Source organism: Natator depressus, chromosome 3 (genome assembly GCF_965152275.1).
Source record: "Natator depressus isolate rNatDep1 chromosome 3, rNatDep2.hap1, whole genome shotgun sequence".
Lineage (NCBI taxonomy): Eukaryota > Metazoa > Chordata > Testudines > Cheloniidae > Natator > Natator depressus.
The window spans coordinates 101,284,911-101,309,421 of NC_134236.1; the positions used below are offsets into that span (position 1 = coordinate 101,284,911).

Consider the following 24,511-nt stretch of genomic DNA (forward strand, 5'->3'; position numbering starts at 1 on the left):
ATGAAAGTGGACCGAGCAGATTTGCAGTGATCTTGAACCTCAACACCCAGCTACTCCAGAAATGTGCTGAAATATGCTTACAGGACTGGGAGACAATTTGACTGGAAATTGACTCTATTCTCAGCTAGCATATGGAGTTTCTGTGCAAAGGGAGATGTTCTCCACCCCACCCACACCCACCATCACCAGAAAATCCTGCCCTTGTGCTTGCCTAACAACAGTGAAAGGGACAAGGAAAGAAAGAAAACACCACAACTTTATTTGGCTCCCTGAACTTTCAGATCAGTGCCACAAGCCCCTCGCATCTCCACTGCAAAAGTGTTTGTCCAGCTGCCAGATCTGCTCCTTCCTCCACCTCCATTTCCCCTGGCATGCACAGAATGGCTCAGTGTGGGGAGAGGCCAGACACCGGGGATAGGGATGTTTAAAATTTTGTAATCTTCCAAGGGAGAAAAGATTGCTGTGACTAACTGTTCCTCAGACAACCAAAGTGTTCCCTTTCTGTACCTAACCCGCTTCACTACCCCGCAATTCTGCTTGGCTCCTGTTTGTAAGGAGATGGTAAGATCAGGGCAGAGGTGATAGAAGTACTGAAACTGTGTAATCTTCCAAGGGACAAAAGAGAGCTTTTACTAACTATAGACAAACCACTAAAAGTTTTCTACAATTGTCCCATTCCCAACCAGTACCTTTCTAACCTACATCTTCCTTCGCTGGTCCACGCGGTCCTGGGACCATTGTAGCCTCACTACTGGCTGAGAAATGCACAGACACTGGGGTACAAAGATTTTTCATTAATAACGTGTTTTTAAGACATAGCTTCAGCTAAATGCATTAAAGTGGTTAATCAGAAATCAATAAAATCATATAGATTTATAGCCATGTCTTGCTTGGGGACCATTTTGAGGTGGAGTGGATCAAGGCCTGGGCTTAAAATCAGCAATGGAGCACGGGAGCAAGAGGCAATAAGGGTGTATGAGGGGGTCCACAGTAACTTGTCAGCCTGCTGTGGGTTGGGGCCCTTGAGTTTGTTAAGGGCAACTGGCTACTCCACGTAGAGGTGCAAAATTATATGCTCCTTGTCTTCTAGGTTTCCCCGGACATCCTCCCTACTTCCTTCTTGCTCTGGTGGGGTTGAGAAGGGAGTCGTGAGCCACTTCAGACTCTGTACTGGGAACTCTTGACAGCAGCCGGACCTCCTTGTCACAGATGGGGCAGGTATGGTGAGCCCTCCTGGAGTGATTGTTTGAGTCTTATGCCTTCCCGTACAGGAGCCTCAGGGGCTTGATGCATTCCAGGCACTGAGTCAGAGTCCACTCAATGCCCACCTGCTCCAGCCTCCATGAAATTTCCCGGTAAAGGTGTATGTTCCTGCTGTTTGGGGAGAAGTCATGGAGAATGGTACACTATGACCACACACTGATCAGCACCTGGGGGTGACTGGTGGGAGTGGTCCATGGACCACGTGGCTGCTCTCGGAACATCCACATTCACCTGTACTGATCAGTTTTCCGCTGCACTCTTGTTCTGATCAGGTCAGCGCAACTTGCCACTACAAGGGGAACAGGATAAGGATCAGGAAGAAAAGGGTTCAGTGCTCTGTGAGAATGGGGGGGAGGACTATTGAAACTCAAGACCTGGTACACACCCTTACCCCTCCCCCACACTGCACACTAGCACAGGTACAGGCCCATGCCACATCCTGAGGTGCATACCTACTCACACCCCTCAGACATGCTGCTAGCTTCCTTGCACTCTACTCACCTTCAGACAGGTGTTTCTGGGGTTTAGGTGTGGCCAGCAGGGGGATTATAGCACAACCACGCACATGGACACATACGGTCGCTCATGTTAATGTACCCCAGGAATGGCAGTGGGGACCCTACCTTCTGCCCACTGACCAGTGGCTCTTAGAATTAACACACCATCAAGATGCCCCTCTCAGAGTTATTGTTTCAGGCTGTCTGCAGACGCAGGCAGATATTGAAACATCGAGTCACATGTTCAAGCTTCTTTCTTCATCACCCCAAAAGCAAAAAATGTACTCTTAGAAAAAAAGAAAGCTAAGATTCTAATGCAATCACATACCCAGGCACTTAGACCCTAGCCACAAGCCTAGACCTTAGGCTTAATCTGGCCCTGGGTCCTTTCCCTTATCCTCAGTCCTGCAACTCCCTTCCCTGGATTATTTGATTTTTCCCTATGGGCTTGTGTAGCAAGCTGATCTTCCTCCTAAATAGTTTGGCTTGCTGCACAGCAAGTATGTATTTTTGGCTGGATAGAGCCCTATATCAAACCTTTTTTTTTCTTTCCAGGAGAAAATAAAAGAAAGGAAAGGAAAGAATCTTAAATGCTATCCCTGTGTCTCTTTCCCTTTACTGGTCACTTGAAGGATAATGTGGCTACAGTGCCTAGTTTTGACTAATTTGTTAATGGGACACTGATGCAGAATGAACAGTTCTACACAGCATCCCCTCACTTCAAACCATTCTTCATTCATGCTGCTTATTCTAAATTGGGCATAAAGTTAAATACAGACAGCATGCAACTAAGTGCCTATTAATATAGGGCCAGATTCTACCTCCCTTGCTCCAGCTGAGAAGTACTTACTCAGACCAGCAGGTCCTATTGAAATGGATGGGACTGCTAGCCATGAGTAAGTACTATTCAGCATGAGTAAAGGCTGTAGAATCTGGCCCAGAATTAGGAACATGCCATGTTCTGTCGCTCCACACTGGTAAGATGATAATAGCAGTTTATGGAAACAATGTTAAGCTCTCTGAAAAATTAATAGCTGATACCATAATTATCATTCTTTCCATGCACTTATTACAGTGGTGATAGGTTGTGCCTTACAAGTGAGAGGGGTGCCAGCATTTCCACTATCACGCCCTTTTCAGGGGGTTCTGGCTCAGCTGCAAATATTCTCTCTGCGATGAAACTTGGCACCAAAAAGCTCAGCCAAAGAGTAAAGTGGTTTTTGTTTGTTTTTTCTTTGAGGAGAGACAGTGGGTTTGAATTATGAGTTAAAAACATAATTGGTGACCTTTGTCAGCTGCTTCTGTGAATGTCACTCAAACATGTATTTGTTTTGAAAAACTATACTGGGCAAGTGATTAGCTAAATCCTCGGAGACTAGACAGGACAAGGGATTGGTAATGATATTTATGTTTGTAAACAGTTTAAGAAGATCTCGTTCTAAACGCAAAGTTCATCATGTCGGTGCGAAGTATGGGTTTGACATTGCGAAGTACCGCGCACCCTCCGTTTCAATTGACGTCAGTGGGAACTACAGGCTCTCAGCCCCAGGCACAAAGGGCTAGATTCACAAAGGAATTTAGGTTTTGTGATGCTGAGCATCACCATACCTAACTTTTAGGCACTTAGAAAATCACTGGAATTCACAAAGCCTGAGTTAGGCAGCTAGGCTCCCTGTACAATGAATGGGGAGAAAGAGATGACCTCTCACTTAATCTATCCAATGGGAGATGCCAAGGCAAGGGATATGTGCTAAGTCCCACTTCTCTCAGGGAATTTGGGATCTCCTGCTACTTTGATTCTGATGTGGAGCTTCCTCAGTCTCTCATGTTGAAGCTATTCTACTGTGAATCAAAAATTTAAAAAGTAATTGGAGCAGGGGGACTGGATCCTTGGTCTCCCATATGCGTGCTCTAACCTGCAGGCTAGAGTCATTCGTGTGCTTGTGCTCTGTCTCTGGCCCAATGACTCTTTCATTATTCACAAACTATCCCATAGCCCAGTGATTAGGGCACTCATCTGAGAGGTAGCAAATCCCTATTCAAATCCCTTCTCCCACCTCAGGTTGAGAGCAGACCTGAACGATAGGTCTCCCACCTCAGTATCGTAACCACTATGCCTATGCCAGTATCCTAACCACAAGTTATGAGGGAGGCCCTCCTTGTCTCCCTCCCTGGCTATTTGTGTAAGCTTGCCTATGGAGGCCTGATCCAATAAGTGAACTCTGAGCCTGCTTGCCAGATCAGGCCCCACAGGCAAGTTAGGTGGAGGAATGCCTATCTTCCCAGGATTTGTGCATCTCTATGGGGCTTAGATATCTGGATGCCTAAAGTGGGGCAGCAGTTTGCATGCTCTGAGGCAGAAACATAAGCACCTAGAGAACTTTTACTGCAAAAATGTAAGTGCCGAGCGAGTTTAGACACCTCTAAAGTTCAGGGGCTGCTGAGCAGGGGGTTTTATGATCCCATTGGGGCCTGGTTCTGGGATTTAGACACCTAAAGTAGGAGTCAAGCACCTAAATTCTTTTATGAATCTAGCACTAAATAGCTATTTCACAGCTACATCCTAAAGTTCTTTCTTAGTTTTTACTCCATTTTTAAAGGCATTTTGCTTGACGAAAGAGCCTCACACTTAGACCTATTATTAATTATTATTAAAGCAATGGGATATGGAACATCTGTCCTCTAAGTTGTTGCCGAGACTCTTTCACCACTCAAAGGTAGATAAAAGTAAAGGCTGCCTAATGGCCTTGGTTAGTGGTTTCAGTCAGTGGTTTCAGTTCAGTTTCTTCTGGACAAGTATCTACATCACACAGTAACAATTCTTGGTCTTTACTGGCTGTCTCACCAGAGAAGAAATGATCAAACAGGCCTGGAGAATGTGCTCATGGGCAGCCACTGCAAATGTTGTTGGGAAATGGATTTCAGACAAATAAGATAAAAATAAAATGATACACAGGAACTCCTACTGCGCCCTACCACTTTCATCTCCTCTTCCATCTCTCTGAGCCCTCATTCTCCCACCACTCTCTCCATCCTTCCCACCACCTCTCCAGCCTCACCCAACTGCTCCCAAGGCCCCACTCCTTGCACCTGAGAAACTTTTCCTTTTGCTTCTGAAAGTCGTGATGGGACTCAGCAACAACAGCAGATTTCTTGCATAAAGGTGGATCACTGTTAGTGGGAGGCAGAAACTGGGGCTGTTCTCTGCCCAGACTGCTGGAGTGTGTCTACACTGCAGTTCAGAGTGTGCCTTCCAGCCCGGGTAGATAGACACAGCAGACAAGCCTTCCTGACCCCATGGGTCTGTACTTGGGTGGCTAGCTGGAGCCGTCGACACTGCTGCAATGTGCATACTGCTATTTTTAGCATGCTATCTTGAGCAGAGCTAGTGTGCGTCTACCTACCAGTGCTGAGAGGCACACTCCCAGCTGCAGGGTAGCTATGTCTTAGGAGACCTTCTGCACCCTTCCACATAGCCTGAGGAAGTGCTACAAGGGTCCTCCCTCCTCCACCCCACTGTTTCTTAAGCACAGCTCAGAGACATCAACCACCACCTATCCTGGAGGGCTCTGTGGGAAAGAGGGCTTAGTCTCTGTACTGACTGGGGGCACTGGGTCTGGCAAGCTGACATCCATTTCTGTGAGGAGGCCTGAGTTGAATGTGACTGAATTGCTTGGTCGAAAAGAACCGGAGAAGAGGAGCAGCAGGCAAGCAGTTTCCTGCATGGCAGGTGCATTGACTCCTGCTTCCTTGTACTGCTTTGTGCTAAGAGTTTCCACGACTGGTACTGGGGGGTGGAGGGGGTGGGAAGTGCACTGCAAAGAATGTGTAAAAGGAGCCTGCCATTGCTCCTTGGGAATTCTTTCAAAGGGCAGCATGAGGGCTGCTGGTGGCTCTTCTCATCTATCTGCTTGAAGCCATCACTGCCAATATTGCTTTCTTCCAGGCACAGCACTCTGGGTGGGCCTAGACCCAGTCTCCAAGTTCATATGACTGAACAATGCACTTAAGCAGAGGCTGGAGCAGTGTGTGTGTGTGTGGGGGTGGGACATGATGCTGTTGTCAGGGCAGCGTGGAGAAGCTTTCACTGCTGATGCCCTAATGACTTTGCTCCTTTTGCAGTGCAACACTTTTCATTAGCACTAAAACTTAGTCAATACTCAAAGAAAAGAAGATGTATATCAGGAGAATTAAGTGAAGAATTTTGGTAGCTTGCATAACAGTCATTGTCAATGGTTTACATTGACTTTTAAAATTGCAAACATAAAGCATGTTTACAGTGTTTCTAGCTATGTCGGTCCCAGGATATGAGAGAACAAGGTGGGTGAGGTAATATCTTTTACTGGACCAACAGAACCTGATCCAAACATAAAACATACATCCAGAGGTTTATAGCAGAGAGTGCAGTTTTGTCCCAAAGAAAGAAACAATGGCAGTCCTATACTGACATGTAAAACACAGTTCATAGTTCATAAGGCCAGAAGAGACCAGGGTGATCACTGAGGCTGACCTTATGTACCACCATCATGTACCAAACTTTCCCAGCCATAAAACAAAACTGAAGGGAAACATTCCATAGGGGTTTCATCAGACAAAAAGAAACAAAGAGGGACTAACGTAATTATGAAACGTGGCATGAGAAAAGACACTAGGCAGACAGTCAAACTACACAGATAAATACACGAAAGGACAGAACCCATCTTGCCAACAACTACAGCACTATTGCATGTCACCTTGTTTCAATTATACTAACAATGGTTACCATGAACCAGATTCTGATCTCACTTATACTAAGTACACAGAAGTGTAACTCTATTGACCTTAATAGAAATATTTCTGGTTTACACTGATGTCAGAGGAGAATCATCCCCACTGTGTGTCCTTTGCATTTGTTCTGTTTCAGAAATCATGTGGGAAGTGCTACTTTTAAATCCAATCAGAACATGAGCCCTGATTCTCTTTGCACTTATACAGAGGTAGATCAGAAGTCACTCCTTTGAAGCCAATGGAGTTACGTTAATGACAAACTGATGAGAGATCAGAATCTGGCTCATTGTTTCTGACAGAAAAACCCTATTTAAAATCCAGGCTCTCTCTAAGGCTGACCACAAGCAGCGAACATGTTGTCAAAGGTGTTTAAAACTGTCAACTCTCAATGTTAACACACTATAAAACACCACTTAATTAAAATGTGTTGACTAGAAGGTCTGAAAAACACATGGGGTGGGATTCACTTAGGGGACTTAGACATGCCTAACTGCCCCTTTAGGTCTCTACAACCAATATTTAGGTGCCACTGGCATTCACAAAACCCCTGATCAGCTGTTGCCTAATGCTGGAGGTGCCTCCAGAACCTAGCCACCTACATTGCCACCATTAAAGACCTTGAAGCACCTAAATTTCATTGGCTGGGCACACACAAAGTCTCATTAGTCCTGGCACTGTCCAGCACCTAACTCACAATGGATCGCCCCTCTAATCTTGCCTTCAGGGACTGATCTGATGGGTGTGCTCAGAGCACCCCTAAACCAGCACAAAAAATGCCAGAGGAGGAGGTGATGGTAACGGGGAGGAGGGAGGAGGGGGAAAAGTTCCCATCCACCTAACCTTTAGCCGGAGGAGGAAGAGGTGGGGACAATGGGGATGCCTTCCCTCCCCTTCTAACCTTTAGTCCAGTGGTTAGAGCACTCCCCAGGATATGAGACCCCACTACAATCCTTGCCCTGCCTGCTGTGAAACTTGGGTCTCCCACAGGAGTGCTCTAACCCGTTGCTAAAGATTCCAAGGGTGGAGCATAGGTACCATCACAACCATTTACTTCCTCCTCCTCCTCACTTTTCATGAAAACACTAACCTGGCACAGGTGCCTAACTTCAGGAGATAATTCATGGCTGTGAATCCATGAATGGCCCAGAATTAGGCACCTAACTCCCTTTGAGGGCTGGAGCTTAGGCCAGACCCCTTTCCCCAGAATTTCCAGTTGGCTAGTTTAGGCAGCTCCCTTTTTTAGGTACCTAACTCCTGCATGCATTGTATGGGGAGCCTGGGTGCCTAACTCAGAGTTATGAATTCTACTCAACAGAAAGGTGCCTAAGATTTAGGCATTGCAACACTCAGTCTAAGTCCCCTTTTATTTTAGTCCAAGCAAGGCCTTAGAATAAAAGCTCCTTGGTCAAGGATTGTGGCTAAATCTACATTTAAAACTTACTACAGCTACAGGAAGGGTTCTCCCATCGGTATAGGTACTCCAGCTCTCCGAGAGGCAGAATAAGTTTTCTGTCCACCTAGCACTGTCTACACTGGGGATTAGGTTGGTTTAACTCCATCTCTCAGAGGTGTGGATTTTTCACACAAAGCTATGCCAATGTCACTTTTCACTGCAAGCCAGCTCTGTAGCTGCCTATATTTTTTCTACAATGCTGAGCATACTCTTGGTGCTCAGTAAATAATGCAATTATACAATACAGTACAATATATGACTTGGAGAAAGGCAAATGAAGATTTGTATTACTCTAATTTTAATAACCAGATTCTGCATCAAGAATGATCTCTCTCTCTGTAGAAAGTATTGAGTTCCCAGAAGGCCCTAAGATTCAGATATCATAACTAACACCAAGCCAATTAGTTTTGCTGGTGTCTTTTTGGAACTTAGCATTCTATCAATTGCTGTGCAAGTATATCAGTGTTAACAGGATTTACTGGGTGAGATGGAAGAGCTATGTAAAGGAACAATGTCAGGAGTCCAGGGCTATTGTTTTTCTTCTTACTGAGCTCTAGAAAAGGATTTTCCATACGTGTTTGGCAAAAACATGACTAAGCTACCAGATGGAATTCCAAACTAATAGTGTTGAGTCCCATTAAAAAACCCTGCCTACTCTTAAGGTCATTCCAGAACATTTGCCCTCTTCTGTTATGTACCCAGACAGGAAATGTTTTTCTCCTTTTAAAATGAGCAATACAAGAATATTGTGAAGAATGCATGTAGTGCAATATGCTATCAGCACCCTCCAGTTGTTTACCATGGACATTTGCAATCTGAACTGGGACATCACATGCTTTTGAATTTTCGTTATGCTGGCAAACGCTTCTATATATGACAAAATAAATACTTCCTGCACAGCTTCAGAGGATTACTTTCCCCTGCCTTATCTTGCACTTTCATACAGCTGATGACAAGAAACACAGTTTGACAGCAGCCTTGCTTCCACACTGCTAATTTTTCACTGATTACCTTCGTTTTTATTCTTCCCATATAATTTGTTTCACGTCGAGAGAGAAAAGAAAGAGCATTCTCTTCTTTTTGCTTTGTGAATGGATGTGGCCTATGTCCAAGGTCACTTGACAATAATAAACACTCAATTGCTATCATTCTTAAGGTCCTAGTCTATAAAAAAAATGCATTTTGTTGCTGCAGGCAGTGGGTAGGGTAAGGATTACGGCATGCCAGAGATGCTGAGGAATGCAAGACGGTTTGAAAAAGATACTTTCCAGTCTCAGTGGGCTCCCACACTGAAATATTGTGTTATGAAGGTAATATCGATTTCTGATGGACAAAGTTATCTGTCCTGAAAGATCAACCTCCTTAGTCACACAAGGCCTATTTAGTATTAATTATTAATTATTATTGCTCTATATAAAGTGATTTCGGTTTTTGGTAAGGCTGTCAGACTGACAGCACTAAAAATGGTACTCCTCCGCTTATATGAAAAAAAGGGTAAGAATGAGCCGTGGCGGTGCAAGATTCCTCATGCTGCCCTGCAAACATGGCTCAACCTTTATCTGAAGAAGGCTCCCTTTGGGGTAGGCCATGGCTGTGTGGTGGTGGTTCCTGCATTCTCCACAGCTATGTTCTTCTCTGTATCAGGTCTCAACAAGCAATTCTATTATTTTTTTTAGCTGCAACCCCAACAGAACTCACTGTTGAACTGAAGCCTGCAGCTTGAGATCTCAGGGTGTTACTGCACTCCAAAGCTCAGAATCACCATTTGGCTACCTCCCGCCTCCTTTCCGAAGCACACATTCAGTCCTTGGTCACGCTATTCAAAATGGTAACACTATGCTGAGGGTGCTGTGTGTTGAGAAAAAGGGGATGGATTTCCTAATGGTTAGGGTATTAGCCTTGGACTTGAGAGACCCACGTTCAACTTCTCACTCTGCCACAGGCTTCCTGTATGTCCTTGTACAAGATACTTAGCTATGATGTGCCTCAGTCCCCAACCTGTGAAATGGGGGCAGTTATACTCTCCCATTGACTTACCTTATGCTTCTCATTCCGGAGGAATACTGGAGTCAATGGGAGAGCGATTTAGACCTGCTAAAACAACCCCCAGTGGACTGATCACCATGTGTCGATCCACGGGTAAGTGGAGACAAGCCCTTGGGTTCTGAAACCCTGTCTCACACTGAATAGCACTTCCCAAACCCCCAACATTTCAACTGGAGAAGTTATTCTTCAATTCCTTCCCCTAAAAATCTGACATGCAGTGTTGCTGGTGCAGAATGACTCCCATATTCTACTGCAGAGATGACTATATTTCAGGGCAGCAAGTGATCCCTATATGTGGAATACAGTATCATCTGCCAAACTCTTTGTGAGCTTGGGACGCTTGGTTGGTGAACTCTAAGTACAGAACTCACAACCAGTTTGGGGTTTGTGCTCTGCTTCTTAACAGTCTGCCCTGAGGCTGGTATTCTCACTCGTGAGCCACTCCAGACAGCGTGACAATGCTCAAATGGCTTTTACTCTCTGCTTATATCCTCAGCGTTTTTTCTTCGTTTTCAGAGTCAGCAAGCCCTCCTCGGGGCTCAGCATGCTGTGAGCCGATACATGGTCATTTTTGCAGTCTCCTCTCCATGTCGAAATAATTAAGTGGCTTTCTTTCCCATGTGGTAGCTTGATGACTTTATCTTATATGTAAATGTAAATTGTCTCTCTTTACTCAATTTACATTGGAGACACATTCAAGCAGGCAGAACCACCTTCCTTTGTCTAGGGTGGGATGACTTAAGCCCTGCCTGCTAAACACATTTTAAGAACATATTGCCAGCACATATTTATAATTTTCATACATCACCCATACTTCCACCACACAATAATATAATGACTAGCATGTTACCAGTTTGCATATGAGACCTTACGTGACCCCTGTTAGATACAGATTATGACAACAGTGAGTTAGGGTACACTCAGCTGATCACGCAAGTGAGGCTCACTGTTAGATAATAGGGATCCACTTACCCCCTTTGGCTTTGGGGTGGTTTTAGGGTCACAGACGTATCATGATGAAGGAACTTATTAATATAAACTTATTACTTTAATGTATGCTGTGTACATTACTTTAGTGTATACTTTAATGTATGCTTCTCAAACCCTTATTTTTAAAACTTTTATGAATCATCAGTGTGTCGGTCTTTTAACAGGAGATATCACTGATGCCTTTTAATAAAGGCAAACACAGGGGGAAACACACTTTGGGCATCTAAAAAAGAGAGGCTGTTAATCTAACATGACATACTTAATTACACCAATCAGGGTTTTCCTCAGTGTGGAGCAAGAAAAATAAGTGTATGTAGTTACTCCTATAGTTCTATGTGGAAATGTTGGTGCCCTTAGCTAAAAAATCAATGACAGCTTGAAATAAATGTCTCCAATATGCATTTAATTTTGATTTAAAAGGACCATTATTCTTAGCTAATTGAATGCCATTTGATTATTAAAAACAGGTTTGCTAGGTTTAAAAATCTGTATCCCTTATATAAGTATTAATATTTAATAAACATGCTTTTAATATTCAGCTGGCATGCTTTAAATATATCTCAACTATCCCATTACAATTAATGAAAATGCATAGTTGTACAGCACTTACTTTAAAGAGTTGCCATTATTTTCAGCAATATCCAAAGAGAATGATTATTGCATCCGCATAAGTCATAAATGCAATGTGGCTCTCGCCAGCCTCTGTTTTCTTCAGCTCTTCAAGAATTAATTTAGAATATGCCACTCAGATTTTAAAATCAAATGATTTCTTCAAAGTACCTAATAGTATCTGTTCCACTTAGAGATGCAGGAAATGATTGAAACAACAGCTCAGATAAAGCTCTTCCTTAACCCTGTTAATAGGTCTGAATTTTGAACTCAACAGCAACTTGGTTTATTGTTATAGCTTACTTTCCCAAGGTGTACAGTACCATATCTGGGGATTTGATCCTGCACCTGTTGAAATCAGCTAGAGTTTTGCCATTGATTTCAGTGGTAGTAGGATCAGACCCTAAGGCTTAGAGTTAAATAGAATGTTCACTGCAAAAATTGAAGCCAAGGAAGATTTGCCTAGTCTCATGTTACACGTCAAACTTGATATGTAATTCAGGTTCACCACAAGGTTCACTGATGCCTGGTCTACGCTTAAAAGTTAGGTCAACATAGCTAGGGCACTCAGGGGTGTGAAAAATCCACATCCCTGGGAGCTGCAGCTATGGCGACCTAACCCTCTGTATAATCATGACTAGGTCAATGAAGGAGCGTTGCTTAGAGAAGTGGTTTCCCACAGTGATGGAAAAACCCCTTCCATCACTGTAGGCAGCATCTACACTATGGCACTACGGCGGCACAGCAGCAGCTCTGTAGATGTGCCACTGTAGCACCCACAGAGTAGACATGGCCTAAGGTTCTGCACCCTGCCAGAGATGGGTCTAGAATTATGAAAAATTATAAATATGTGCTGGCAATAGAGTCTTCAAATGCCCTAGCCGAAGGAATGTGGCCACGGTGGCGGTGTTGTTATCGGTCCTGTTCCTATTTGGAGTGAGGCCTCTGTTTAAGGGTTCTGCATGCTGCTTGACTCTTCCCTGCCAGTGTTTAAAGCCAGAGCTGATTGGGATCAGCCTCACCTCAGCGACTCCTCGAGCTGAAATCGACGATAATGTGGTTGAGGGGGCTGAGCCTGAGGTGTGGTGCTGAGGACAGTTTTCTGACGAAAGACTATGTGGAGGAGGCTGTGGCAGTGAGGTTGCCCTCTGTGTCGGTAACTCACTAAGAGCTGAAATCACGAAGAACTGGGCCAGATGGCGGAGCCTCAGAACATGGCATCGCAACGACAGGCAGAGTGGTAAGAGAATTAGCAGCAGCACCATCAAAGGTGCCTCCGACCCAGCAAAGCCTAGAACTCTGATTACTCAGAGCTGAGCTAGGGGGTGGTGGCACTGTAGGACTGGACCAGACCAAGAACACAGCAGAGGGGACAGCAGCTGGCAGCAGAGGTGGCAGCAACAGCAGTGGGCAGTGGCAGCATACCAGCAGCAGTGGAGGTATCACTCGCCGCCCCCCCCCCCGAGGCTGAAGATGAACTCTTCTGAACACAACTTATTAGAGGTGCCCAGAGAGGCGGTTAGTTTCCCAGGTTTCAGGGTGTGGATTCAAGCCAGTTTTGTTTTGTAATGTTAAGAGGAACCCCGGCCTATTGAACCTGGCCCTTGCTGCTGCTGACACCACCCGGCAGAAGGGTTACCTTCTGTATGGTTTGCAAACACTTCCCCTCCATAATGGAATGAGCTGGAAAAACTTTGTGTAGGAAACTTTGCAGAATTATCCTTTTCCTTGGATCCTTCCCATGGATTTTTCTGCAGGAAGGACTACCTGTCCCCATATGAAGAACAGGAAACAAAAAGGACTAGCAACTGAAGTTACAGTACTTATACACAGATGGCCCTGTGCTTTATTGAAAAAGACCTCAGGCCTAGCCAGCAGTGAGCTCTCTCTCTCTCTCTTGCGCACACACCTCAGAGTGACCAAAGCAGTTCAGTCCTGCTAGCCTTCAGACTGCCTGTCACTTTGCAGGCCATTTTCATAACCAGGATCCCTGAGTAAATCAGCAGTTTGGTTGTATGCAAATGCACTGCAGACCTGAGTGAAGGCCCAGAGGTGAAATGCTAATTTTCTGGCTACTGACCCATTTTACCCAGCTGGCAAAAGTATGTTTCTTATTAGGCTAGTCCTGCTGCAGAGAAGAATTGGGTTCACTGATTTTAATGTGTGTGCATCTGTTTGTAGGAAGTCAGGAAACAGTTCTTCCTCATGTGAATGTTTGCCTTACTACACTCACCTCCCAAGGTTGGCTTTCTTTTATGGTGGATCCTGAGGAGGTGGGAAGGCTATTTCTAAACCACCAAGACATTTCATCTCATAAATACAGAAATCCAGATATGAACAAGGGGTCATTTGATGAAATTAATGACTGGTAAATTTAGACCCAATACAAAGACATAGCAGTTCACAGAGCACATAGTCTGTTCCATAGGGGCTCATCAAGTTAAATATGGTGACTGACTTTCAGAAAATACTGAATAATTTTATGAACATTAATAGCTTCTGAAGTTGTGTGTACTGAGCTAGGGGTAACAAAATCTCATGCTTCAGGGCACACGCTGATTGCCACAGGAATCAGGAAGGCATTTTTCCCGCATGAGAGCATTGTACAATTGTCTAGGTGCATTGTAGGTGTTTCTCACCTTCCTCTGAACACAATTAGTGGCCACTGCTGGAGACAGGATGCTGGATTGCTTCAGACCAATGGTCTGAGCCAGTATAGCAAATCATATGTTTCTGTGTCTCCAAATAGCTGTTTGACAAGTTAAGGATTTAGAATCCTATATAAATGAATACATTAAGACAGGGGCAGTTCCAACATTATCCCCTTCAAAGTGAGACCTTGGGCCAACTTTCACTCTCTGTTAGATAGATGCAATGCCCATTGATTTCAAAGGGAGTTGCACTCTTATATTTGTGCACATTGTTTTTATTGAGTAAAGATGATTAACATCCTGAGTCAATTTTTCATAAAGCAGCGATCCTTGAATGGCGCACACAAATGGTATCTTTTACTGGCTTGGGTGGTATATTAGAAAGTGCAGGCAAAGCAAGGTAGGGTTTATTTCCCTGGGGTTCTGCTCCCCAGCTTCCTCTGTCACACAGTGATCTTCTGCCTCCTCTGGATGGCTCTCATCTTTCTGCTACCTTTCTTCTCTTTCCACTTTTGTTACTTTTTTCTTCTTTTCTCGCCCTTTATTTTCTTCTGCTCAGTTGTCCGGTCGCTGTTGCCAAAAGTTGCATTCTTTGACCTGGGTATTGAAAAAGTTTAATCCATAACAGAGTATGTGGCTGCCACGTTATCATTGGAATTGTTCTCTGACATGCGGATGTTTCTACACATTTCTTGATTTTCACAGAAGTACAGTAATAGGCAAGGGCAAATGGCTACAGATAATGAGCTTTTGCCATTAACTTGGGCTGAGAGTGTTCAGCCTTCTACATCTCCCCTGCAACCCTGCTGCCCTGCATCTAGCAGAGGAAAAAGTGTTTACCAGGACAGGTTCACAAGTGAGAAATGGATAATAACTAAGCATAAAAAAGCTAGTCCACTAAGCTGATGGGGGTGGGGGGAGGGGGAGAGCAAAAGCAACATCCCTTTTCACTTTTTACTGCTTATTTAGAAAACAAACTTCTCTGAACCATGTGAGAGAATTCAGAGAAATGAAAGTAGTAGGTGTGAAATATACTGCACCCCGTTCACATACATGGATTGTAGCCCATGCACACTATGAAGATTGGAGAGCACAGCCAAACACAGGCAAAGTATTTTTCTCTCTTTTGAGATGCCACATGACCAACAGTTGAATAATGCAGCTCAATTAGCAACAAGCACCAAAGCCAGAGGAAAGCCTATTCTTATTTCTATTATCCATTCTTTGCACATACAGAGCCCAAATCCCATGCTAGGTGCAGTCTGTGCATATAGGAGTGCACAGGCCCTGCTCTGAAGGGTTTATAGTTTAAGAAGACAAGCAGCAGGTAAAAGGTGAGGGAGCGGGACATACAGGAACTGATCCTCATTTATATTAAGGCCCCTTTAGATCCCAGTGGCAGTGTAAAGAGGCCTTAAAGTGGATGGGAGTGGAATACACTCCAATATGCGCGGACAGCACTAGCACATTGTGGGTTCTACCATACTGCAAATAATGATGAATAATTTCCACATGACTATGAATGAGTGATGTAATTCACACCCTTTAAGTGTCCTTTACACGCTAGAGGGGGTGTAAAGGGGCTCTGGGATAAATGAGAATCAGGTCCAGAAAGGTTTTTGTTTCAGGTTTGTAAGTATAAATGATCCCCTTGTTCTTCCACCTAACCTCTTGTAGGTATCTTGGTAAATGTGCTCTTAAGGAGGGATTTGAAGGAGGACACAAGAACATAAGAATGGCCATACTGAGTCAGACCAAAGGTCCATCTAGCCCAGTACCCTGTCTACTGACAGTGGCCAATACCAGGTGCCCCAGAAGGAATGAACAGAACAGGTAACCATCAAGTGATCCATTCCCTGTCATTCATTCCCAGCTTCTGGCAAACAGAGGCTAGGGACACCATCCCTGTCCATCCTGGCTAATACCCATTGATGGACCTATCCTCCATGAACTTATCTAGTTCTTTTTTGAACCCTGTTATAGTCTTGGCCTTCACAACATCCTCTGGCAAAGAGTTCCACAGGTTGACTGTGCGTTGTGTGAAGAAATACTTCCTTTTATTTATGTTAAGCCTGCTGCCTATTAATTTCATTTGGTGACCCCCTAGTTCTTGTCTTATGAGAAGGAGTAAATAACATTTCCCTTTTTACTTTCTCCACACCAGTCATGATTTTATAGACCTCTCTCATATCCCCCCTTAGTCATCTCTTTTCCAAGCTGAAAAGTTCCAGTCTTATTAATATCTCCTCATACAGAAGCCGTTCCATACCACAAATAATTTTTGTTGCCCTTTTCTGAACCTTTTCCAAGTCCAGTATATCTTTTTTGAGATGGGGTGACCACATCTACATGCATCAAGATGTGAGTGTACTATGGATTTATATAAAGGCAATAAGATATTTTCTGTTTTATTATCTATCCCTTTTGTAATGATGCCCAATGTTCTGTTCACTTTTTTGACTGCCGCTGCACACTGACTCTATGTTTTGAGAGAACCATCCACAATGACTCCAAGATATCTTTCTTGATTGGCACCAGGTAATTTAGACCCCATCATTTTTTATGTATAGTTGGGATTATGTTTTCCAATGTGCATTACTTTGCATTTATCAACCTTGAATTTCATCTGCCATTTTATTGCCCAGTCACCTAGTTCTGAGATATCCTTTTGTAGCTCTTCGCAGTCTGCCTGGGACTTAACTATATTGAGTAAGTTTTGTAGGAGGAGACGGTAGTAGCCTTCAGACCAGTTAGGGACAGCTTTCTTTGTTTAAAAGGCTGGATAGAAAAAAGCATGGAAATGACTCTGGGAGAAATGGGTAAACAGGGTTGAGGTTGGAAGAGCTGGTGGTGTCAAATGGGCATTAGGTTGCATGATAAAAATAAGTAAGTAGAAGCAAAGTTTTAAAAGGCCTTGAGCAAGCTTGAATCTGATGCAGCCGAAGAAGATCAGCCAGTGGAGAGATTTAGAGAGGTGTGTGCCATGCTCAAAGCACGGGGCAAGGAAGATGATCTTAACATGTATGTCTTTGTCTGGGTCAAAGGGGCACAATGTGAGTATGAGGAAGTCTACTAGGTTGGAGAAATGGAGGCTACACTAGGCAAGAAGGAAGGTGGTGATGGAAGAGGAGAGTCATAGTGAGAGTTGGGGGAGTGGAGGCAGTCCAAGGTCAGTCAGTCAATGAGGTGGCAAATCTGTTAGGCAGAGAAGAAGGAAAAATATTTACAGATTTGTCGCTGGGATCAAAGGTAAAAAAGACAAGGTAGTAAAATGCTTTTGTAGTAAGTATGGCAGTAAGGCAGGGAATTGATTTACAATTCATTTAACTAAGGATAAGCTAGAAGGTGAATCTACCCAGCAGTGAGAGATTAAAGAGTCGGATTTTTTCCATTACATCACCCCTTACAAATCATGAAGCCAATCCCCAATGACTTTAACTTTAAATAAAAAGAAAGACTTTCTTGCCTTGGAGTTCTTGTAACGTGCCCAGAATGTGCTGTTCTCTTTCCAAAAGCTGCTTCATCTTAAAGTGCACTTTTTTTTACAATTGGTCCGATCCAGATCCCTATGAAACAGTGTGGCAAAGGAACAACAATGGATGCCACTAAATGTTGACAAGTGATGGGAGAAAATATTGTTTAGCTTTAAAAAGTCTGTGCTTTCAAGTTAATGAAGGCAAGTGATTTTAGGAGCCTGTCTAGCATGGTTTGGGGTGTCTGTGTTCTGACCCGGTTTTTGGTTTGCAGTGTGATCAAGACTGTATGAGTGCTATGGAAGTTCAGAATACAAACGATTGTCTCCTTGTGTCTATCAGCCAGTTGTGAAAGGGCAGCAGCTTTCTGAGTCAACTGCTTCTTGATAGCAATGATGGAGCTCTCAGACAGCCTGTGACAGCCCAACAGGTTCTATGGCATTTGAGGAGAAGGATAGTTGGGGAGTACACCTGAGAAGTAGCAGTTGTTAGAGAGAAGGAGAATCCTGTTAATGTTCCCCCGCTGGATAGAGAAGGCTTTTCAGGCCTGAAGTCTGATGCATCCTATTAGTGCTCCCATTTTAAAGCCATGGATAAAGCTTTTAGAACATTGATACCACCGTCCATGCCAACCAACCATGCACTGGCATAGTTAAAATTATATTGCAGATGAGTCTTGCAACCTGACTCCATCAAACACATAAGAGAGATTTTTTTTCTTGTCCGTTGAATGAATAAGTATCATTTGTATGTGTGACTCATTTACTGAGGAATTTTCACAAATCTTCCAGGGATAATTACTGAGGGGACAGATTTACAAAAGTGCAGGTCCTAAATCACTCACACATTTTCCAAAGCTCAGTTGTAATCTAGCTCTATATGGGAATGTCATCATTTAGTCACATTTTCTTAACTATGCAGATGTAACATGCATCAAGGGAAATTATATACAAGCTAGAAAGGATCCAAGGATCAGGTGTGGCTTGTTTCCAGCACCTGTGCTTGTTTTTGTTGTCTTCTGAGTACCACTTTCTTCTTTGGTCTCAGAGTCATCAGGGACATTGCTGTGGTCTGTCTTTGTTGTTTCAAAGGATTCTTGGTCTTTAGGTAGCTCACAGTCCTTAAGCACATGAGGAAAACAATATAATAATTAAACCCTAGCAAAACACTGATGATATCAGGATTTTAAAACGAATTGTGCTTTGACTCTCTTCACAGTTGCTAAGCCAATACAACTGCCATTTAATTTAATCTTATTACATGTTACAGTATGTTATTACCTCCTGATGTGTGAGGAATCTTTCCTTAACCTTGTGAAGGCATCTCAAGAATCAGGAGAATGGTGGCAGTAGTCCTTCTGAAATTTGCATTTTAAGGGGAAGAAGGGAGCTATAGGGTGAAAAATAATAGCCAGCATGGATTTATCAAGAACAAATCATGAGAAACCAACCTAATTTCCTTCTTTGAGAGGGTTACTGGCCTAGTGGATGTGGGGGAGATATAGACATTATATATCTTGATTTTAGTATGGCTTTTGACACAGTCCTATGTTCCATTCTCAATAAGCAAACTAGAGAAATGTGATTGAGATAAAACTACTATAAGGTGGATGTACAACTGATGAAAAACTATACTCAGAGAGAAATTATCAATGATTTGCTGTCAAACTGGGGGGCACTATCTAGTGGGGTTTGTCCTAGGTCTGGTACAATCCTATATTTTCATTAATGACATGGAGAACGAAGTGGGAGAGTGCGCATGTACATTTGTGGATGTCTCAAAGTTAGGAGGGGTTGCAAACACTTTGGAGGAGAGGATTAGAATTCAAAATGACCTTGATAAATTGGAGAATTGGTCTGAAAACAAGATGAAATTCAATAGACAAGTGCAAAGTACTACACTTAAGAAGGAAAAATCAAATGCATAAATACAAAATGGGAAATAATTGGTTAGACAGTAGTACTGCTGAAAAGGAACTGAGAGATATAGTGGATCATAAATTGAATATGAGCCAATAATGTGATACAGTTGAGAAAAAGACCAATATCATTCTAGAGTATATTAACAGGAATGTTGTATGTAAGACATAAAAGTTAATTGTCCCACTCTACTCTGCCCTGGTGAGGGCTCAGGTGGAGTACTGTGTTCAGTTTTGGGTGCCACATTTTAAGAAAGATGTGGACAAATTGGAGAAAGCCCAGAGGAGAGCAATAAAAATAATAAAAGGCACAGGCACTGACTTTCTGATTTCTCTGGGGGTGCTCGACCCCTGCTCCACCCCAGGCCCTGCCCCCACTCCACCCCTTTCCCCAAGGCCCCACCCTGCCACTTACCTCTCCTGTTCCACCTGCTCCCTGAGCGTGTCATGCCCTCCCTCCGCCTCTTCCTGCCCGTGCTCCTCCCCCTGTTCTCAGGTTCCTCCTCCCCAGCACCTCCTGCCCACCTCTGAACAGCTGATCAGCAGTGGGCAGGATGGCACAGGATGGGGGGGGAGGGGGAGGAGCTGATCAGCAGGGCCCACTGGTGGGTGCTGAGCACCCACTATTTTTTTTTCTGAGGGTGCTCCAGCCCCGGAGCACCCTCAGAGTCAGCACCTCTGATAAACAGTTTCGAAAACCTGAACTATGAGAAAGATTAAAAAAAACTTGAGAAAAGAGGCCTGAGGAGGGACCTGAGAACAGTCTTCAAATATGTTAAGGGCTGTTCTAAAGAGGTGGTGATCTATTGGTCTCCATGTCCACCGAAGGTAGGACAAGAAATAATGGGCTTCCTCTGCAGCAAGGGAGATTTAGGTTAGCTATTAGGAAAAATCTTTTTAACTAACTATAAGAATAGTTATGTACTAAACTAGGTTACCAAGGGAGGTTGTGGTATCCCCGTCATTGGAGGTTTTTAAGAACAATTTAGACACACACCTGTCAGGGATGGTCCAGGTATACTAGTTCCTGCCCATTTCAGGCTGATGGACTAGATACCTTTCTGAGGTCCCTTCCAGACCTAAATTTTTATGATTCTATACTACAGAGTATACATTTTCTCTGGGATCTCACATGGTTTTCAGCAAGCCACTGCTCAGGTTCCTCCACAAGTTACCACCACACTGTTTCCCTTGGTCTCTTCACTGCTCCTGCATCTCTGAACTCACAGTATGAGAGATATAGATTGGTAGAGGTCTGTGGTACTTAGAAAAAAACAGAACTGGGGTGATGGGATATAGAAAATCATGCGAGAGGCTAGTTTGACCATGTGAAACAAGCACACAGTGCTAAGCCGGGGTAGCCAATAGGCGGACCGCAGGCCAAATCCAAACCGCCAGACACTTTTGAATGGACCATGAAATCATTTTATTTACTTATTATTATCCTTATTGTTATTTTTTTGTATTATTTTGTCTGGAGTCTGGGCCTTGACTGTATATGTTGACCAAGAAATTTGGACCTTGACAAAAAATAATTGATTACTCGTGTCCAGTTTCTGAAGCTACTGCAAGTTGACCCCTTTGGTTGGTTACCAGTAGGACTGAACAAATAATTTGGAAAGAGTCATTTATCAGATTAATTTAGCTTCTGTTTCTGCTTGCATTTGCTTGTTGAATTTGCTTGTTATTTTCAAACACTTTAGATTGTTTGCAGCTAGGAGGGTGAAGCCGGCAAAAAACAAACAAACTGAGCAGTGGGCAGCACAGGGGGAAGGCCATGTCTTACTCTAGCATAATCCATTCCCAAACTTCCCCTGGAGTCCACACAGCCTCCAGGGTGGGCCAGTGCCTTACAGACACAATCTGGCACTAAGAGATTATCCTGATAAGGGATTTTTAAGAAGCTTAATAAAAACATTATAAAAACTAAGGTAACAAACAGGAAACAGTAGGGAATTTAGATGGGTTTATGTATTATTAAGCCTAAAGTCCAGTTACATGCCCAAGAGAAAGACAGTGGTCAGCAAAGGCAGGAGCAGCTGGATAAACTGGTGAAATGAAATATCGCCTATGACTCAATTGTTATATGTGTTGCACAACTATTTAGGCCTTTACAAAGGTTTATGCTATCTTTGTCTTGCACTCTTTTAGATCTCCACATGGTTATTTGTGTAACAAAGTCACTAGGGCTGTGCACAGAGGTGGGTATAAATACTCATGGCTGGATTGTTTGTTTGTGTTAATGGATACCAGTTAAATGTTTCTTCTGTGAATTTTCCTCTTCATTAGCTCTCCTCGCCTAGCCTGAAAACCTGAGGCCAAGGATTCTTAGGTTTGTCCTCTCAAAACACTAGTAATGAATAAGTAGACAGTCATAGAGGCAACATCGTCATTACCATTCTCCTAACACCTACCCTACACTTACATCAGCAGCTCTTCCCTGTGTCTTCACACTCTGATGTAATATTGTGACTGTTCTGGGAACAAACCTCTCAGCACACTCACATCTAGATTTTATTAGCATTAGGTATAAATACAAATTGGGCCCAATATTCACTTTCTGAACATTCAAGGGAGGCTCATCATTTCATTTCCATTTAGACGCATATATGAAACACACCCTTCAGAGACACGTATATTCCTGCCAAGTAGTCTGTAAGGATTTTTGTTCTGAGTCATATCACACTTGTTAAATGTGTCCCAGAGCACAATGAACAAGCCTGTAATAATTTTTAAAAAAATATTCTCTGGTGTCTAGAGCTCTGTGGATGGAATACACTTTCTTGGGGGTCTATCAGACCCAATCACATGACTAGGCAAACCTGGAAATATTTTAGTATTCACAAAGACGAGGTCTGGGTTCAGACCCACGGAGTCTGAGGTACTAGTGTCTGAGCAAGGCAACCATATTGTTGATATCTCCCTGTATTTGGAAACACTGTCATTTGTTGGTAACAAATACTACCGCTGGGAAAGCTTATTCATCTTATTTGGAGCAATCTGGAGGAGTACCCAAGAGATGTGGTAAAATTCCTTAGCATTTGCAGGGTTTGGTGAGAGTGGCCAGAAAGCTAAGCAAACGTAAAGGACGGGCCACACACAAAAAGAAAAACTGGCTACAGTTCACAATAGGAAAGAAAGGCACAAGTCAAAAAGAAGTCAACTGTTCATTCTCAGGGGAAAAGGGGAAGGATGAAAATAGTTTTAAAAAAACCCTAGCTTCTTGGGAAAGCAAGAAAGTAAATCATGCAAGAAAGGGAAGGAGAAACAGCTGAAGTCTCCTGGGGACAAGGTGGCTGAGTGTCTGGTAATAGGATACAAGTGATACAAGCCCTTAAACTCCTAGGTTGCTAGGCTGGCTCCAGCCAAGATCAGTAGAGATTGGAAGTTGTTACCCTCAGATGGTCAGAACATAAAAAGCAGGCTAGACTGTGGCATTTCCATAACTGCCATGAATGGGGGCCAGAGTAGGAGTGCACTGGCTCAGGAGGACCACCAGAGAGACTGTGCCTCTGGGAAGTACAATGCTTCCTGTGGCCCTTCCTCCTTTAAAGCATTCTGCACTCCGAGGCGAGCAGCGGGGAGCAGCACTACCCAGAGCGGAGGGAGAACAGGGTCTACTTCTGTGAGCCCCTCTTATATAGCCACAAAAAGAGTGAGGAGGTTCTCGTGCACCCCTCAAGCCTTGCGGGTCAGGCAAGGGCTGCTGACAAACTGGCCCAGAATATTTCAGAAGGGTTTGCTCTACTGTAATCTAAGGGCCAGGCTCTGACATCTTTATTCACATTGAACAGCACCGAACTCTACAAATAGTCCCATTGAAATCAATGGGTCCACTGTCAAAATAAGGTACTCCCAGCTTGTTGCAAGGGTCTGAGAATCTGGCTCTAAATATTAAACAATAATATTTTTGACACTGGAATTCAAACTGCATCTGTTTTGCTGTGTGTGTCCTTCTCCATGGAAAATGGCTATGTTTAATCTTGATTCCCTTCCAGAACGTTATCTAGGCATGAACTGTACTGCAATTAATCCAATCTATTTGAGCCCACAAGAATAACTGGATGCAATTTATCTGAGAGGAATGATGTGTATGACCCTGATGCAAACCTGGAGAGACGATCTCAGCATGTCAGCGTAATTTCCCTGCTAAAGAAGAGAAGCCTAGAATAAGCAGCACAGACTATATGAAGTACGGCATATTACTGAACAACTAGTTCTGTTACTTGCATTATATTCACTCTAATACTATCTATCATTCAGGTAAAAACATTGTTGTGCTATTTACACATTGGGTAAACAGGGCAGAACACACCTTTGTTAGTACTGTTCAGGCTGACCAGTATAAACTGTAATTTGAATAGATCCAGTGTTAGCCTGATTCATTCATTTTGTGTTTCACCTTGCTGTCGCCTTTAGCTATGTAAAAGAGGTCTCAGCACATATTCCTAGATTTCCAAATGAATGCTCATTCATTTATTTTCATTTTGCTGTCTTTTTAAAACAAAAATGAGGCTGTAAAAATGAAACTCTGTTAATCTTCAGGGTCATGTTGGAGGACACAGGCCAGAAAAAAACTAGATGGCCCAGCCCCGCAACCACAGAACACTCCTGGACAGCAATGAAGTTCAGATCCAGATTGGGATCTGAGTCTAATCATCATGGTCAGACACATCATTCTTCACAAAAAAATTGCATCCAGTTATTCTTGTGGGCTCAGATGGATTGGTTTAATTACAGTATTGTTTATGCCTAGTGCTGATAGGGCTTAACTGATGAAGGAAACGAGAAGTCAGACCAAAGATTTGTGAATGAAGTGTATGCTGCAGAATACAGTAATCTGA

General features: G+C 43.4%; 1 long non-coding RNA gene across 1 annotated transcript in view; it reads left to right on the forward strand.

Moving 5' to 3' along the window:
- The first annotated feature begins 1,175 nt into the window (after positions 1–1,175).
- The window catches only part of LOC141983995 (uncharacterized), a 79,345-nt gene continuing 56,009 nt past the window's right edge, over positions 1,176–24,511 (forward strand). The window contains exon 1 of the long non-coding RNA XR_012638609.1: positions 1,176–1,218. This is a non-coding gene — a long non-coding RNA (uncharacterized LOC141983995). The remainder of the gene's footprint in view (positions 1,219–24,511) is intronic.